Source organism: Dermacentor silvarum, chromosome 7 (genome assembly GCF_013339745.2).
Source record: "Dermacentor silvarum isolate Dsil-2018 chromosome 7, BIME_Dsil_1.4, whole genome shotgun sequence".
NCBI classification, from domain to species: domain Eukaryota; kingdom Metazoa; phylum Arthropoda; class Arachnida; order Ixodida; family Ixodidae; genus Dermacentor; species Dermacentor silvarum.
In genome coordinates, this window is record NC_051160.1 from 61,876,163 (window position 1) to 61,894,145 (window position 17,983).

The window sequence follows — 17,983 nt, forward strand, 5'->3', positions numbered from 1 at the left end:
TATATATCGTAACAAGCCAGCAAACAAAGCCACCATATACCAGCATAGGGGAAATTACTTGCACTTATCATTCAAATAAAGAAATTGTAACGTTAGCCAGCGCCCCACTCACACATCCGCCGGCCAAGGTTTGTAAGTGGTGGCGCTGGCTGACGCTCCTAGGTTTAGGTCTAGTAGTAAAACATAAATACCCAGAAAGTCGATGGGAAAACGGCGCCGCGGTAGCTCAGTTGGTAACCGCATCGGACGCCTAATGCGAAGACGCGGGATCGTTCACCACCTGCGGCTAGGTGTGTTTTCATCCGCTTTCATTTCCATTAACTTGTCCTTTCTTTATTGCAATTAATAAGTACAAGTAATTTCCCCCGTGCTGTCCGTGGTGTGTTTATGTTTGTGTACTACAGTTAACCCTGGGTATATACAGGGTGTTTCAGCGAACACTTAAAAAAAAATTAAAGGTTGCCTGTGGCAGATAGCACAATTCTACTTCATGAGCTGGTCTACTCGAAGAGGTTGACATCACTTGCAGAAAAAACTGAAACGCACAATCGACTTATTACCAAAAACTACTAATTTAGTTTTAACTAATTACCTTATGGTCCATATTGCAATTTACAAATTCGAGCTGTGGAGTTCGCTAGGCGGATCCACTTGGAACGAATTCTCAGGATGACACCGGTTTCGAGATATTGATTCCCGAACTTTGCGGAGACGTGTATTAGCGTTACAGTTTCCTTTGTGCTTCAATGCATACGACGTTTTGTTAAGAAAGTAAATGGAACGTCAGTGCTTTTCTGCCCAAAGCTGGGGCGACGGGATTAGAACACAAAACAAAGAGAAATTTCATAAATGCCAACGGGACTGGCACACAATCGAGCCCTCGCGTGTTGAGGGAGGTCGCGTTACACAGCCAATATCTACGCGGCGAATGTCTGAAGCAAGACAGCCACTGCGCTTTGCAGTGAAGCGGTAGCAGGGAACTTTGCCTAGAGTGGGGCAGGGGCGATCGATGATCAAAAATTCATACCTCAATTAAAAGAAAAAATCAAATGAGATAATGATGAAAATCAAGCGCCAATAAGCAGGTCTATGTAATGGACTTCGTGCTATATTTTCGCGAGGAGTGCCTTGTTGCGAAAATCTTCACTGAAAATCGACCAAATGCGAAATTTTTTATGCTTGGCATGTTACTTCAGAAAGTTCCTACATGTACTTAGTGCAATATACAGCTGTGGGAAAATCCAGTAAAGCTGTTACAATAAACAAATGAATAGTAGTTTTGCCTAGAAAAACAAAAAGGCTAATTCTGCAGATTTTTGTCAAAACTCGGGACTTCAAAGGAAATGTTTCTGAACAAATTTAACAATAAACATATTCACATATTCATAACGAATCTTTGTAAATCAGTAGTCAAAGTTGTGAAGCGTTAGGCCCTAATATAAATTTTATATTATCTTTCATTCAGAACGTTGTTTCCCATTTCTGCGGAAATTTTCAGAGCACCTCAAGTGACAAGGAGAGTTTTTATACAGCAAAAGCATCTTGGGAAACCACATTGAGGAGGGTAATAAAGAGCCAGGAATTTTTTTTCAAAGCAACACCTGACATGGTCAAAACAAAGAGGTCTGCAACACTTTGCGTGGAATGACCCGATAACAATATGGCCGCTCTCGCTGCAACAGGAGGCTTGGGGAATAACAAAAGGCGGTAAAGGGAAACGTGGATGGCGATGCCACTTGGAACCGGGCGCACCAGTTCCCCGTGACGTGACGGACTTTCATAGCCTCTGTTTCTGTCTAACACTCAATAAACAAGCACTACTTTGCAGCTTGAAGGAATCCGAGACCCAGCGTAACGCTTTTCGATTACCTCAGTTTTGATTAGTGACTCAGTGGCTGTGGCGTTGGTCTGCTGAGATCGAGTTCGACAGACGGCCGACGGCTGCCGCGTTTGGATGGGGCAAAACGCAAGAACACTCGCGCACAAGCGTGCTTCTGCTGCACGTTAGAAGAAACCCAGGTGGCCATAATGAACCCGGAGCCCGCCTCTAGCAGCGTTTCACCTAACCAACTGCGGAGCTTTCGGGTAAATAAAGCCCGCAATTTAGCCCTCATTGAGTTCGCACCGACTTTCCTGTCTTCCAGTCGTAAGCAAAGGGCCTCGATTCGTGATTCCTGGGCACTCGGCTTTAGTCCTGTATCACGATCACCTACTGTCGAGCGCCAATGATTTAGGGTGCAGGTTGGAACCTCGCGACGTTAGCCGGGACTATGAAACACCAGGATATGCAACGCCCCGTCAAATTGGGGTATCAAATGCGTTACGCATGTAGCTCCGGCAGTCCATTGAAAGCGTGTTTGAGAGCACCCCGGTCATCGCAAATTTAAGCCTGGGAAGCAGTCTTACACAGCAGCAGAACGTCGTGTCCACTGAGCTATCGCTGTGGCTGCATCTCTCCCCAATGGCTTGCGGAAGGTCGGCTTTTACTTTCGCTTGACTGCACGTGCGTGAGTGCTTGGGCGACACATTTTAATGCGAAAGCATTATATGCCCCACGAAGCAGAAAATCCGGCGTCCGTTGTTATCATCCGATGGCACAAAAACCCGATGGTACCGACAGATTATATTAATGAATGCTGGAAAGCGGGCCAAATTTCAAAACAGTGGAAGACAGCGCATGTCATATTAATAGCTAAGCCAGGAAAACGCCTACAATTGGAGCATCTAAGACCTATATGCCTCACATCTTGTGTAGGAAAGCTAATGGAACATGCAGTCTAAACGAGAATGGCAAATTATATGGAAGACAGAGATCTACTTCCCACCACAATGCTGGGATTCAGAAGGAACCTCTCAACTCAAGACGCAATGCTCCAGCTTAAGCACCAAATCATAGACGACCCAAGTGGATCAACTAGAGCCATTCTTGGCCTTGATTTAAAAAAAGGCATTTAACAACGTGTCGCACGCAACAATACTCAACAGATTGAAAGAACTAAGCTTAGGAGAGAGAATATACAACTATGTTCGAGACTTCTTAACTGTCAGAAAAGCAAAAAAACAATATAGGAAATTTGGAACTGGAAGATATAAATATAGGTAGCGCAGGCACGCCACAAGGATCGGTGATATCTCCCATGCTCTTTAATCTAACACTAATCGGATTGCCAATCAAACTAAACGAAATGGATGGCCTAAATCTAAATCACACCTTATACGACGATGACATCACCATATGGGCGAATAGTGGCAGTGATGGACAAATAGAACAAACACTTCAGAACGCAATCGAGACAGTAGAACGATACTTAGAAGGGACCGGGCTGGCCTGCTCGGCTGAAAATTCGGAATCATTGCTATACGGGCCCACATGAAGAGGACACAAATCAAATAATAGCAAAGAACGGAATGAGCCAGAAGAAGCAGAAATACAACTGAGAACTGCGGATGGAACACTAATACCTAAAGTGGATAAAATCAGAATACTAGGACTAATAATAGAGGTCAAAAGCAACAACGGGGAAACAATCAGGAAATTAGAGGGAATGGTTTCTCAAATAATAAGATTAATCAAAAGGATAACTAACAAACACAGCGAAATGAGAGAAAAAGACACACTAAGACTGGTGCAGGCATTCGTCCTAAGCAGAATAGTATACGTAGCACCATACCTCAGATGGTATGTGGCTGAAAAGAGCGAACTAGAATGTCTAGCAAGAAAAGTATACAAGCAAGCATTAGGACTACCAATAAGCACTAGTAAAGAAAGACTACTAGCATTAGGACTACACAACACATTGGACGAACTTATAGAAGCTCAGCGCATATCACAGTATGAAAGACTGTCTAATACCAAGACAGGAATAAGTATATTAGAAATATTGGGTATTAACTACCCCACATAACACGGAGAGAAGAAGGAAATGACAAGAGAGATCAGAAATATGATAATGGTTCTTCCCCCTGCTAAATAACATGCATCCCACACAAAATGAAGGACGAAGACAAAGCTGAGCCAAGGAGATAGAGAAAAGATTTGTACAAGATAAAGCAGCAGTTTTTGTAGATGCTGCTAGACACAAACGCAGGAAGGAATTCACTGCAGTCGTAGTAAATCACAAAAAGGAATGTGTAACAAGCGTCACAATAAATACAATATACAGAAGCAGCAGAAGAAACGGCGATAGTACTTGCAATAACACAAACAGAAGTATACATAATAATCAGTGACTCACAGGCAGCAATTCGCAACTATGCAAATGGCCGAATCTCCCCAGAGGCACTACACATATTATTGAAAGGAGCCAAAAAATAGAAGACAAACATGTTCAATTACTGTGGACACCTGCCCATACTTCGACCTCACCGGGGGACGGCGGAAACAACCAGGCGGCACACAACGCAGCTCGATGGCTAACCGACCTAGTTGCGACAAACAATGGTGCCGTCAACTCGGGGCCCGCCGAAGAAGGTGAGGACGGAGATTGGGATTGGGGAGACAGATTGACCAAATAGAAAGATATAACGACACATTATAAAATGCAGAGGTGTATTTATCCACCACCTCATCAAAAACTAAATAAATCGCAGTCTCTTCAGTGGCGGCAGTTACAAAGGAGGATATAGTGTAATCCAGTAATGTGGAATGTACTATATCCAGATATATACACAACAAACAAGTGCAAGTCTTGCGGCTCAAGAGCAACTCTTGAGGATATGCTGGGGGAATATCAAGAGCTAATGAGTACCAACGGGGAGACAGACTCTAGCGAAAGCCTCCGCACGCATTGATGTGCTCTGCTGCTCAGCTCAGCCCCAGAAGATCACCAGTGGGCAGTCCAGCGGGCCGACGACGACGCCAGAGCCCAAGGGCTCGTGGCAGACGCCCAGGCAGGGTGTAGCCCACCCTATTAACTTGCCGGACAAAAATAAAGTTTTTACCTACCTACCTACCTACAACACCCACTTGACCAAGTGATGACGTCACGTTTCGGGTCCTAGACCTGCTGCTGCGGCTCGCACTGCGAAATTTCACGGCGAACTGTCACGGCATCGGACCTGGCCTACTCCCAAAGTGGATTAAGGTGGATTAAGGTTGGTAAAAATTATAACAAGGTGGATTAAGGTGGAGTTTTAATTTATGGTGAAAACTTAAAACAAGTCCTAATGCTTTCGAATTCAAATCACGTAAGGATACTTAATTGACTACCGATTTTTGTATACCTGGAGGCTAGTGACACCAGTTCCTCTCCCTAAATGTAAACATCTTCCGTCAGAAATATGTCTGACTGGAGTGGAAATATTAGAAGCGAGAAGGGTTAAGAAGTTCCCGAATGTCAGCTTGGCTGGAGCATTTTTCGCATCTAATGCTTTTCGTCTTCCAAGCCGAGCGCGCGCGCGCTTCACAAAGGAGCTTTCATGCATGGTGTCTTAGACGAACGCGTAATATGTTCTGGTGTATTTAGAATGCAGTCTAGTCTGTGGTGAATGCCGTTCGCAAAATAAGAGATGCACGTGCTATGCAAGACATTTATTACATCTGGGCAAATACGAAATAATAACGTTCCACGTAAGTTCTACTATCGAAACGACTGCCGCGTTTACAGCCGCTGGTCTATGCTGTGAAACGTCGGCGCACAGTTTGTGACTTCGTCACCCGCGCGGCGCTGGCCCGCCTTAATCACTGCCGGCAACCAGCACCCGAAAGATTTCCGTGAAAGCTAGTCGGCGACGTGAAGGCCGGCCACAGTGACCACGGGCAGCGCCACCCGGTGGCGGCGTCTGGCGACTTCTGCACAGTGTCACCCACTTGAAGACGCAGAGGCTGGCACGGAATGACGTATGCGCAACGACGGGGGTGCTTTCTTTGTAGGTAGAAGTGGCGCGAGTCGCGAGCGCTGGTGTTGGAAATCGCCGGTTCGACGCGCGAGGGTGGACGACGCGCTGACGGAGACAGACGGAGTCGACCATCTTGTTGTGGCCCGAAGCAGACGACAACAGACAGCCGTGGCGTCCTCTCACGTGAAAGCGTTCCGGCACCCTGTGTAGTGTGGTTGTCTTCTAGCGATGGATTCCTGTCACGCCGCATAAGAACCTCGCTCGGGAAGGCAGTGACGCGTCCTGCAGAGTTGGCGACACGCGCGGCTTCTCGCGCAATTTTTGTCGCCAACAGAACCGGAGCCATGTCGCATGGCTGAGGAAAGCTGCGCGGCACAGGGGGTTGAGCCGGTCGTGTGATGAGGTGTCTCACTGAGATGAATTTTCAGAGGCGAAGAGAGCTTCTCGTTATGGAACCATAACTGTGGGTTGGTGAGGCTGTGAGAGCAACGTGATAGCCTGGACCGCGAGGTCGTCACTTTCACCAAAGCTCGGCGTTGCGAGCACTCGAATTGCGAGCCGTTGACGTGGAAGGCGACAGGTTTGATCAACAAAAGAAGAGACGATGACTCGAGTCCAAGTCTGCTGCCGTACGCTGGCTTCGTGACATACACGGAAGTTGTCACCCGCTGTCCAGCGAAACGCCTTCGGCAGCTCCAGAATCCAGCCACCGCACACACCTGGCTCCGAACGATGCGGCGCTGGATCTTCAGGCGCGAACATCGAGGAAGGCTGGAGCCAGGAGACAACCGTTTGAGGTTGCCTGGCTTCATGGTGGATAGCTTAATGGTCCGTTTTCTTGCAAGCCGTGGCAGGTAATAGAGAACAAATCTTTCCTGCAAAGGACGTCTTGCCTGGCTGCTTGAACGTGACGATCGCGTAAGGATCCCGTCCGCCGGCGGTTGTGAGGCCTTTATAGCATCCCCCTGGTCGTGGGGCTGCTCGGAAAGCCTTGTTCAGACGCGACGTCAGCGGTGGGCTTGAAGTATTCAGTGGCCTTCGCCAAGCGCCACGCAGTCGGGATGAACGATGACAGCGAAGCAAAACCGAACGTCTCGAGATCCGGCCACGTTCACGTGCACCACCACGAGAATGGGGCTGTTACACATAACGATGATGCTAGTTCGCCGCCGCAAAGAAAGGAGGAACTACAAATAGTTTTTTGATAGGAGGGCGCATGTTTGAATAATAAATTTATTAGCGACGAAAAACGTCTGTCTGGTTATAAATTGGCAAAATATTCGCTTGCTTCTTTCATCCTCATTCTTCATCTTTCATTTTTTTGTAAAAATTCTGTTTTTATAAAGCCTGCCTTAAGCAATAAGAAATGCGGCTTAATTCATCGACTTGAGGTTTGCGACAGTGACGTGTCGTGGAAGTAGGCGAAGAGTTGAACATCAAATTGGATATGCTATCTCCTTAATTCCGGCATACAGTCATCCGTGGGTTGCTACTTGAGCTATGGTATTCAACAGCGCGTATTTTTAGTCATCGGAGATCGGATTAAGGTGGATTAAAGTGGATTAAGGTGGAGTTTTCGTTTAGGATAACTTTAAAGGAAACTTCTTACCTTTACGGGAGCAGTTTTTGCTTCTGATCTTCCTCGTTCTCTATGCCGAGCGCGCGTGGTTCACTAAGAAGCTGTTCTGCAAGATGTCTAAACTTGACGCGTAATATGCTCTCGTGTACTTAGAATGCAGAATAGTCGATGGTCCATGCTGTTCACAAAAAATTCAGAGCCCTTCTCCTGTCGAGAAAAAGAGGGTAAGCGAAGCTTCTGGCAAGACGAAGGCGTTCAGCTTCGTTTGCCCTAAACTCAGGGTCGGCGGCTCCTCGCTGACGTTTGGCCTCAACGTCGAACTCCGGGAACTCGGCTTCCGCGGCTTTTCGCTGACGTTTCGCCTGGGCTGCGGAAGCCTTCACGCTAGAATCGACACGCGAGAATCGGACTAGAAGCTTCGCATACCCCCATTTTCTCGACAGGGGAAGGGCTGGTGATTTCGTCTCCTTGGGTCCCATGTGTGACAAGAGTAGTTCAAGTTCGCGTTACAGGTACCCGAGCCCACAGGGGTATGTGCCATTGAACTTGGACCCCTACTGCACAATCACCAGGATCGGCCCCATGTTTAGCGTTACACCACCAATACCACCACCACCACAGCCGACACTTGTAAAGCAATACAAGCTTCGCTTGAATAAGAGATACACGTGCTACGCAAAACATTTATTACATGTGCGAAAATACGAAATATTAACGTCCCACGTAAACTGTACTATAGAAACCACTGCAACGTTTACAGCAGCTTGTCTGCGCCACGATAGCTCGGTCCATTGTTTGTGACTTCGTCACCCGCGCGGCGTTGGCCCTCCGTCACTTCCGACAACCAGCACCCGAAATATTTCCGTGAAAGCCAACTGACGACATGAAGAAGGCCACATCAATGCCTCCTAAAATTTTTAGGAGGCGTTGGCCACAGTGACCGCGGGCAGCGCCACCCGGCGGCGGCGTCTGGCGGCTTCTGCGTAGTCTCCCCCACTTGAAGACGCAGATAACGTAGACGCTGGCACGGGACAACACATGCGTTGTAGCAGCGTGCAACGACGTGGGTGCTTCCTCTGCAGGTGCAAGTGGCGCGAGTCGGGAAGGGCTGCGGTGTTGGAAATAGCCGGTTTGACGCACGAGGGCTGACAACGCGCTGACGGAGACGGACGGAGCGACCAGCTAGCTTGTCTTTGGCCGAAGCAGACGACAACAGCCCTGGCGTCCTCCCACGTCCAAGCGTTCCGACACCCTGCGCAGTCTGGTCTTCTAGCGTTGGCTTCCTCTCGCGCTGCTTGAAAATCTCGCTCTGCCAGACGGTGACACGCCCTGGCAGATTTGGCGACAGGCGCGGCGTTTCGCGCATTGTTTTGTCGCAAGCAGAGTCCGAGACATGTGGCGTAGCAGAGGAAAGCCCCGCAGCACGGTGGGTGAGTCGGTCGTGTGATGAGGTTTCCCATAGAGGCCACTTTTTAGAGGCGATAGGCAGGTTGTCTTTAATGAACCATACTTGCTGGTTGGTGAGGCTCGGAGAACCGCGCGGTAGCCTGGACCGCGAGGTTGTCACTCTCACTAAAGCTCGGCGCTGAGAGCGCTCGGCTTGCCAGCCATTACCGTGGAGGTTGACAGGTTGGATCCACAAGAGAAGCGATGAAGTCTCGAACACAAGTCTCCTGCAGTGCGGCTTCGTGTCACCCACGGAAGTTATCACCCGTTGTCCATGGTAACGCCGTCGGCAGCTCCGGAATCCAGCCACCGCCCACAGATGGTTCCGAGTGATGCGGCGCTGTATCTTCAAGCGCCAACATCTAGGAAGGCTAAAGCCTGGAGGCAATCGTTTGAGGTTGCCTGGCTTCATGGTGGATTCCTTAGCGGTCCGTTTTCTTGCAAGCCGTGGCAGGCAATAGAGAACAAAGCTTTCCTGCGGAGGACGTCTTGCCTGGCTCCTTGAACGTGACAATCGCGTAAGGATCCGTCCGCTGGCGGTTGTGAGGCCTTTATATCGTCCTCCTGATCGTGGGGGCGCAGGGAGAGCCTTGTTCAGACGCGACGTCAGTGGCGGGCCTGATCTATCCGGTGGCCTTCGGCAAAGGGCGTGCAGTCATGAGGGACGATGACAGCGAAGCGAAATCGAACGTCTCGAGGTCGGGGTCACGTTCACGTGCACCACCAGAGGAAAGGGGCTGTTACACATGACGATGATGATAGTTCGCCGCGGAAACGAAAACGAGGAATTCGTATGACCTGCCTAAAATATAATGTTGCGTGGGCCAGTGTTGCAATTATAGATTTGTTAACGACCGGATAACGACCTTGCGATTACATTTGCAAAATAATCACTTGCTGCTCTCACTTTAATTTTTTATATTTTATTTATTATAAAAAAATTTACTCGCCATGCCGGCCCTGCAACAGTGGATGTCCAGCAAAGCTGTTGAACACCAGCACTACAACTGTTGAGGTGGCAATGCATTGCTTTCTTGCGTTAGAGTAATGGTAGTAAGGTTGTCAGTAATGCTAATTTTGACAGCACGCCGCCGCCAATAGCGGTGCTGCAACAACTTTGAAATAAGTTGGTAGGCTGGTTCTTTTATACAGGAAATGCTAAGGACGTCACTCCCCACGTCGCAAGCTACTGTCATTGCGGGAGCTTGCGCAACAGTAATCTTTACCGGCAAACGTATGCGGAGAGCGCTACGTGCATTGCAGTGTTATCAGGAGAGCCGTATCATCGATTATGTGGTTCGGATGCTTGTTTCGATCTTGTTTTTTATTGAAACGCATGCTGTTCTATGTGCTGTATGCGTGATTCACAAGAATTTATGCGCTGTTCGCTACTCTTTGCTGAGTGCTTGAAGCCTGTGCCATACGGGGGTGGGCGACTGTTTGTGCTCTGCACTGCCGCCGGGATCGGCCCACATTTTTGCTGACGGACGCGGACACGAAAAATGCCGACCACCGAGAGGCTAACAGCTTCGCAGTAAAAGTTCCCGCGCCCCCATGACGAGTAACATCAGCGTCTGCGTATACCATGCATTTGTCCAAATAAAGTCAACGAGCAGTGGTGCCTACGGCTTAGGTTTCTTCTTGGAAACGAGCGATATATTGTCTGTATATATTGTCGAACTTTTATTATTTTGGCAGCCGCATAATAAATGCGTGGTTAATTCCTTGTATTGAGGTACCGACAGTGGTGTTTCGTGGAAGTAGACGTATAGCGAAGAGTTCAACATCAAATTGGAGATGTTATGGATATGGTTACGGTGTGTTGCAACTTTCGTTATGGTATTCAGCTCCGCGTGTTTTCAGTCAACGGGGATGTAATGTGCGCGAGAGCGGTAACTGCCCTCATCACGTCTCAGTGAATGAGCTCAATCTAGTCCCACTGTTTCAGCGTGACCCGGCAAAAGTGAGCCTCGTAGAGTATGGGTGGCTGCAATAGAGAACGAACAATGTTATGTACCATCTCCGTACGTGATCCTCCATTTTGAGGGTTGTTGTGAAGTCGGGGGTCCCAGCGGCCACGATTGTTCCATGGCTGGTGCCGTGTCAGGTGCCGGGAGAACCAGAGGTCCGGAGTGATCAGAAAAACATTGGAAACAGTACTTTATATACAAATGAACATGATAGCTTACAAGAAGGGCTCAATAAATCTTGAAGTCGACAGCATGCTAAATTCTATGTATGTCCGAGAGAGAGAGAGAGAGATACGAAGAGGGAAAGGTAGGGAGGTTAACCAAGGACGTGCCCGGTTGGCTACCCTACACTTGGGGAGGGGGAAAGGGCTCAAGCTTCTAATTTATCCAGTTCATTTCCCCCTCTCACTCGTCGGGGGAATTCACTGTGGTTCTTCTCGGTCAATCAAAATCGTCGAAGCCTTCGAAAAATCCCGCCCATGACGTTGCACCGTTCCGCCGGAATCCGCCTTCTATGTTGCGGAATCGTGTTGCTTCCACGGAGGGTGGCGGCTGTTGTCTCCAACTGAGCTAGCTCCTTTGTTTGCGAGTCACAGTCGGCGCTTGGCACCGTCATGGTCCGGGCGGAAACACAGCAAGAGCGACTCGACGCACGAGGCCGAAGTTCCATTGCAGCCTGGGGTCCCAGAAGTCTTCTCGCATGACAGATCCGGGCGGTCGAACAGCCAAAGTTACGAAACATAATTGCTTGCCCATTTGTCTCAGGTGATTTACTCGCCAGCGTCCTGGCTCGAGAAAATGGCAAAGCGTGAAGGGCATTCCAAAACTGCATGTCTGCCAGTAAGGCATCCTTTGTCCCATAGACCGCCAGGTACAACACAGGCAATTATTCGTGTCACTTGCAGGATCGAGATTGATGACATTTTGATTCTTCGTAGCCAATTCGATCCTCTTCCGGACTGGTAAATATCGAGACCAACAATCCTTACACTTTCTACTTCATGCAACGGGGTACCTGCCGAGACGAAGTGGAAAATTACCTTGAGAGAGACATTTCCGACCAGAATTGTTAGCTATTTAGATGTAAGACGATTTGGTACCAGAGATTTCCAGACATGAAAGTCAAAGGTCGCTGCAGAGTGCGTTGCGATGCGTTGTTTATTGTCGATCAGATGGTTGCGCCATCGGCGTAAGTTAGATTAGAAAAATAATGTCCTGGATGTTTTGGGTAGATTGCATGCCAGAGGAATAAAGGCCAAGTTGGAAACAACAGAATCGAGGAGCGAGCGATGCTTGTGTACTCATTCTGTTCGAAGTACTTGATGTTGTCTGGCCATCACGAACGGAGAACGCGTGGCAATGAAGAGTTTCAAATACAGTGCGGCTTTTACATGTACAGATACGTTTAAGTGCAGAGTGAAACCGATTGCATGTTTCTGAGGATGGTCTCTGGCCTATGTTGCCACAGGTTCTTGGCGATATCAGTAGCAACGACAATACGTATACTCGGATGTTGTGCGAGGAAAAATGCAGAACGGACTCAGCTATAGGATAGCCAGGCCATCCCAGGTGCCCCGGTTTTGTGCCCAGGTGCGCGCGAAGTCTAATTTGTGCCATCTAGATGACGCTTTTCCTCGCGTTCTAGCCACCGAGAGCTGTGGGTTGCTATAGCACTCGCTCGAATATTTTGCATACAGTTGGAGCTTAACAAGGAAGCTTGCGAAGAAGGTAAGGACCGCGCAACGAGTGATGGAACGAGAAATGGTTGGCGTAACGTTAAGAGACAGGAACACGGAAATGTGGAAAGAGAGCAAACAGCGGTAGCCGATGTTCTAGTTGAGATTGTGAGAATAAAAGCTCGGCAGGTGTTGCACTCTTGTCACACAAGGAGGAGAAAGCCTGCTGCACATTTGATAATACATGAAGTTATACACTCGGGGTTAGGCTTCTTTGTAAAACATAATGGCAATGCATTAAGTTACATAATCGGGGCTAGTCTTCTTCCAAGACATAACGAGCCGCAGTGGCAAGTACACGTTTGGTACTAAGGCGACCTCCGGAAAGCCACATGCTAACTAGTACCTAAAGTGCAGCATGTTAGTGCATGCTCTAGCTTACACCTTCAGTCAGCGAGATGGCTGCAACGTGACGTGTGCAATCAATCACTCGTCACGCCTTTAGTAAGCACACATTTAGTTCGCAACACCCGTGGAGCAGCCGCGACTTCAGGGAAGCGTGCTCGTCTGGTACCCCTGATGCCCGGGCTCGATTCCCACCCAGACCGAAATGTAACAAATTTTTCTTTTAAAGGCAATAATTTACTTTGTTTACAGGAACCTTCCTGAGAAATGTGACGTCAATCCGAGCATTCTTGCGGCGTCGGCCATTTATCGTCACGGCGCAGGACAAAACCGGAAAGTGAGTAACGTTCTCAAAGAATGCTGCAAGCATTCCTTGGGAACATTGCAGCAATTACAAAACAGTGCCATTCCACTCTGTGAAGGTGGATGACCAGCGGAGTCGGATTTATGGTGATAAACTATATTGAGTTAAATAAAGACACATACCACATGAATTGTCATTTTCTACTTTCTTTATCATTTTATCACCAAGGTGACTATATCTTTGTGGTCGCTATGGTAGACGGCCATGGGTTCTGTTACGATGCTTGATCTGGAATGGGTGCGAAGGTGGCGGGAGGCGTTAGGAGCCTCCCGCCGCCTTCACGCCCATTTCCGCTTCTGCTCTCGCCGTCGTTCTTCGTAGGCATGCTGTTCTTCCTCGGTCCGTACAATACGCGGCCTACCCATTACACGGCAGGAAACGCAACTGAGATAATTTTACCAGTGGAACGTGGCGGATCATAAATAGATAGTTCGGTTTTAGATCGAACAAATGAAAATATGTACAATGTTTTTAAACGCAGCTGTGCGCTGTGTCCCAGTCGAACTTCACTTCCATTCTAAAGCGGCCACGCGCGGCTGGGAATCGAACCAGCGACCTTGCGCTCTGCCTCGGAGTGACCGTGCGTTAGATGCTGCATAATTTTCTATCGTCTCGCATGGCTTACGATATGTCGCGTTTTGTGTTTCTCTAATACAGCACGTCGAAACTGAACGCGTGCACTCTGGCGTATATTGATGCGCAATCCCGTCGATCGTGCACCAAGATCGCAAAGTAAGAGACGCATGTGCTACGCAAACCATTTATTGTACTTAAACAACTACGAAAACATAAAGTGCAATAAAAGTTCTGTTATCAAAAACAATGGAAATATTAAACCCGCTGGTGTGCGCTGTGCCCCTTCGGCCCATAGTTCGCAAATTCGGCACCTTTGCGGCGCTGGCCTGCCTTTGTCACTGCCAGCAACCAGCATCCGGCAAACTGACGTCCGTCCGCGTTGAGCTTTTGCACTACACCACGCAGGCTTTTGAGGGCGTCTGACGAGGACTTGCTTCGTCCGGGAGCTGGTCGTCCGAGGACGAGTTTCACTGACATGAAGACTCGGACGCTGGGATCGCACGACGCATGCGTAAGAGCGAATTGACGTGATCTCGAGACGAGGCGAATCGCGAACGCTCCAGTTGGGAATTGCCGGTTCGACGCTCGAGTGCAGCCGACGCGCTGGCAGAGGCAGGCGGGATCAACCTTCTGGTCGTGCACCGAAGCAGACAACAGCCCTGGCGTCCTCTCGCGTCCACGCGTTGTGACTCCCTGTGCAGTCTTGCGGCGTTGGCTTCCTCTGCGCGTCTCGATAACCTCCCTCGGCAAGACAGCGACGCGTCTACAATCAGGAATTAGCGCGGCGTCCCGTGTCTCGATGCAGAGCAGTTGGCCAGTGGCGGTGTCCGATGTCTGTCGCCTTCGCACCGCTGGCCGAGAAAAGCCGCGTGTCTCGGAGGATGAGTCGGTCGCCTGCTGAGGTGTCACGTATATGCCAGGTTGTAGAGGACACGGCGCATTTCCTTTCGTAGTGAACCACCACTGTGTGGTGGCGGGTCTCGGAGGGTAGCGCCGTAGGATGGCCCGCGATGTCATCACATTCCCTGAATCGTGACACAGAGAGTGCGTGATTATAGAACCGTCGCCGTGAAGAACGACCGGTTTGATCCACAGAGGAAACGACGGAGTCGCGAATCCAGGTGTGCCACGGTACAATGCCTTCGCGGCAAGCGCGGAAGTTGTCACCCCTCGTTCAGGGTAACGCCGCCGGCAGTTCCGGAATCCCACCACCGCCCACGGCTGCCGCCAAGTGATACGGCGTCGGATCTTGGTCCGCGAACATCGAGGAAGGCTCGAGCCCGATGGCAGTCGCTTAAGGCCACCCGTCTTCATGGTAGATCGCTTAATTGCTGGTGTGTTTTCGTGCAAGCACAGTGGGGTGGTGAACAGGACTTGCAGGCGGTGAAGAGGACTTGCAGGCGGTGGGCGTCTTCTCCGTGGCTACTTGAACGTCGCGATCATGTAGTGACGCCGTCCGCTGTTGTTGGTGAGCCAGGCTGGTACAGCGGCCTATGTACCCTATGGCGACTCTCTGGGAGTTGACGAGAGCGGCCTTGAAGTTGTAGTACAAGCGCCACGCAGTCGGGAGAGGTGATGACAGCGAAGCCAAATGGAACGTCTCGTGGCACGATCGCGTGCACCGCCAGGGGAAAGAACGCCGCTGGAGATGACGATGATGATGATAGCGTAGAAGCGGCAAAGAAAAGGAGGAGCTGGAGGAAGACGGCATCACCCCTCATGTAATACCCCATAATAGGGAGTATTAAGTGGAATAAATAAATAAATAACTGGAAAGTGAATTTGAACTTTGCAGGAAAGAAAGATAAGTGGGAATCGAGAAAGTTTTTGTGTCAGCACTATAACGAGAGAATGAGAGCTGCGAACCACCGACAAGAGCTATTATTTTGAATATAATCTCCAGTAAACTGACGACCTGGAAGCGCATTTTGCTTTCCGCGGATGATTCCACACGCGAGAGAGAAAAAAAGGAGGGCGAGGAGTATGGCCCGACCTTTTTTTCGACGACGACGACGCTCGAACACAATCATATGGTTCGTATGAATGTATGCTCTGGAAGCATTGCTGTATGGCCTAGTGGTTACGAACCTCGATATGGGATCGAGGTACGCGCAGGTTAGAATCCCGGCTTGGCTAAAAACTTTTTTTGCTTGGTATCACCATTTTCTTTTTTCTTTCTTTCTGGGGTTTTACGTGCCAAAACCAGTTCTGATTATGAGGCACGCCGTAGTGGAGGGCTCCGGATTAATTTTGACCACCTGGGGTTCTTTAACGTGTACTGCAACGCAAGCACACGGGCGTTTTTTGCATTTCGCCTCCATCGAAATGCGTCCGCCGCGGCCGGGATTCGATCCCGCGATCTCGTGCTCAGCAGCGCAACGCCTTAGCTGACTAAGCCACCGCGGCGGGTTTTCTTTTCTTTTTTTTTTCTTTTTTTCTCCTCTCTATTTGACGGCGCGGTCGGTTGTCCCCCGGTGCCGCGGTGCCGGGCCCGACGCGAAGCGGCGGTCGTTGGGGTGTTGCGGAGCGCAGCGTAGCAACACGCCAAATAAAAAAAATACTGCTCCAGTCAGGTAGACTGCTCCCTCCCTGATAGTGAGATTACATTTGGATCACCAAAACAGTGATGCGTTTATTTAGGGATACAATGGATCCCTTAACAGCAGCCATAGTTGTGCCTAGTCACCACCAGCCCAGCGTGTTTACCGTTCTAACGCCGGCGGTTTTGGAACGGAGGCGTTCCACTGGTGCCATCCTCGTCGCCCTCCTTTTTTTCTCTCTCGCGTGTGCAATTATCCGCGGAAAGCAAACTACGCGACCAGGAATGTTTAAATTCGTGCAAGTGTCTTCCCCGCAATCCTCTTCATCTAGAGAATGTACAACTTCTCCAGACACTTTGTGCTTGGGCGGCCCGTTACGCCTTCTGTCAGTCGGATGCGTGCGTGGTGCAGTCCAGGACGCAGCATCGTCAGGCAGTTTATGTAAAGTATTCTGCTGATGGTGATGATGATGATTGTGACTACTGGAGGCTAAAGAAATGGGAAATTGGAGAGGTGGGGTAGGTAGCCTGTCCAACGCCTCCTAGGTAGCACAAGGCCTGTGCTCGTCGATCCATGTCGTCATACTACCTTCTCTGACTGACATAGAAGTAAGCCACGGTGATTTTTGACGTCACCGCCGGGAAAACCCGGCGTGACAAAATTTCTATTACGACTTGGCAGTTAAAATTTCGGCCCAAGTAGCAGGAAGTAATAAAGCAGAGTGCACAGGCCTGCTTTCTAGGCGGCGTTGGCCTGTCCAAGCATGATATCGTGTTACGATCAGCCAGCGGGGGCAGCAACCTTCCAACCTCTCCTGCTTTGCTGATGCGTATCAGCTTTGTGAAGCCCACAATACGTCGCATCGGGCAGACGAGCGGCAACAGCAAGGCGAGTCTGGCGAGACACGTTTGACGGCCACGGGATACCACTTGGTCGCCGACCACGACGACGGGACCCGACACCGACTGTGACGCGCAAACAAAGGGGCTCACTTCGAGGCGACAACAACCGCCGCCTCCGTGGAAGCAGTAACTACCGCGAAGGCCACTCTCGTGACCCTGACAATCTGACCGTCACGGAGACCCCTCTAATTCATGCAAGGGGCCAACGCCGAGCACTTCCGTGGGAACAGCGTCGACTTCGGTTTCCCAAATTGTCACGTGGTTGCCTCGTATGCGGGGGCGATCGCGCAACATCAGAGGCGAAGTCCGGCTGAACGGTGTGACGTCATGGGAGGGATGGTTCGAACGGTTCGGCGATTATGATTGACCAAGACACAGTCACCAATTCCCTCGTCTCGTCACCTAGGGAAAACAACTGCTTTAAAAGCGGACTTTTTCGGCTCACCTGGCGTGTTCTCCTGGAAAGCTGCAGTAGCCTCAACAGGTAGCTCGTGCTACGAGAACCATGTACTCCGCTCCGTGCTCCGGCCAGTGCGAGCATCCCTTGTTCTGTAAAAAAGTTTGCCTCTCCTGTTCCGTTTATCCAACCTCTCGACCTCGTACTCATCACTAAAGAATCAACCCTCGTCAATTCTGCTCGAACGACGGCGTGGGCCCGCTAAGCCTCCGTGTGACGGGGTGGTAGCG